Here is a 2,052-nt window from a genome sequence, read left to right on the forward strand (position 1 = left end):
ATCCTGGATTTGGTGCAGATCTGGCTACATTTGGACATGGTTTTGCTTCTGTATCTGAGGGGTCATGAATCATGGCGAGCTTTATTCTATCATTAGCAAGCATCTTCACCTCTAACCTTATGATGCAAGGAAGGACATTGACAAAGCAGTTGAGAATGGTTGGTCCGAGGACACAACCTTGAGGAACTCCTGCAGTGATGCTCTGGAGCTGAAATCACTGACGTCCAACAACCACGAGCATCTTCCTTTGTGCTAGGTATGACTCCAGCCACCGGAAAGTTTTCTCCTGATTCCCATTGACTTCAGTTTTGCCATGGCCTCTTGCTGCCACGCTCTCACGAATTCTGCCTTGATCCCAAGGGCAGTCACTCTCCCCTAACCTCGGGAGTCCAGCTCTTTTGTCCATGCTTGACCCCAGGCTGTAATAAGGTCAGCAGCTGAGTGGGCCTGAGGGAATCCAAATTGGGCTTCAGTGAGCAGATTAGTGCTTAGCAAGTGTCACTTGATACCACTGCTGATGACCACTTTCATAACTTTACTGATGATTGAGAGTTGACTGATGGGACGGTCATTAGCCATGTTGTATTTGTCCTGTTTTTTTGTACATGACATACCTGGGCAAATTTCCATATAGCGCGTCGATGCCAGTATTGTAGCTGTACTGGAGCAAATTGTCTAGGGGTGTGGAAAATTCTTGAGCACAAGACTTCTGTACTACTGGCGGAATATTGTCAGGGCCCCTAGCCTTTGCATTATCTCACGCCGCCAGCTGTTTCTTGACATCACGTGGAGCGAATCGAATTGACTCAAAATTGTCATCTGTGATGATGGGGACTTCCGAGATTGTGGAGGTGGATCATCCACTCGGCCCTTCTGGCTGAAAATTGCTGCCAATGCTTCAGCCATATCTTTTGCTCCACTGTGATGGACTCGTCCAACATTGAGGATGGGGATATTTCTGAAACCTTGTCCTTCAGTGAGTTGTTTAATTTTCCACCACCATTCACACATTGGAAGTCAATGGAACATTCATATGATGCTTCTGAGTTGTTTTGTGCTTGGAGACGCTTTCTGACACCTGCTTTTCAGTCCATGTGCTCACCCTCTACATTTCCTCTTGAAAGGAGAAACAACACATTGCTAAATATATGGAGGTGTCGCTTCAGTCCGTCAGAAAACCTAATAAACAGCACAAATCAGAGTGGGCAGAACCACCTGATGCTGGGGACATTGAGGAGAGGGGAAAGGTTGTCGTTCAATTGACTATAAGTTCCAGAACCAGCAAATTTATTGGAGGTTACCAAAAGAAGAGAATGCATATTACTATTCCATTTCTTATTTTTTGATTAGCATTTTCGAGATTTGGGGGAATGATTTGCTGAATTTGCGGTGTTCTTTTGATGGAGAAACGTTTCACAGGGAAGACAGAAAAAAGAGGGAAGCCACCAGTAACTGGTCATTACATTTTAAACATCTGCCTTTCTGGAGCCCTCAGAAGTCATGCTCTTCCTCCCCCTCGTGCTGAAAGTAATGTGTATTTCCTGGAACCAGAGACACAGCTAGACATTCGCCTTTATATTTCGATGCAAGGTAACAATTATCTCTGCTTCAGTGTACAAACACATTATCCATCCCTCCCCAGACAAGGAAGGAGAAAAACAATCCAGCCCCAGAGGGAATGACGAAGGGGCTCATCTCTCTGATGGGGAAATGGGAGGGTCAGGAAATGACTTTTCACCCCCAGGGAACTGGTGTCATATCTAGCCCCAGACATTGGTGTTGGCCCGCTGCTGCTTTAAATCTGAGGCCACGCTCTCAATAAATCTCCCATGTCCTGTGGACATTAAGGACACAGTTTTGAAACAAAGAAAACTTGAAATTATTATCCCACACTCACAACTTCAGGGCATCCAATAGAACTTCACCACCAATTCATATCATATTGAAGTTGGTTCACTGGAGTAAAGTTGGAAACTCAGGAGCGAGCCAACATCCAGAAAGCTCCCACAAACAGCAATGTTTTAGTGATGTTGTTAAAGGTTAACATTTGGC

Source organism: Carcharodon carcharias (genome assembly GCF_017639515.1).
Source record: "Carcharodon carcharias isolate sCarCar2 chromosome 24 unlocalized genomic scaffold, sCarCar2.pri SUPER_24_unloc_10, whole genome shotgun sequence".
Classification (NCBI taxonomy): domain Eukaryota; kingdom Metazoa; phylum Chordata; class Chondrichthyes; order Lamniformes; family Lamnidae; genus Carcharodon; species Carcharodon carcharias.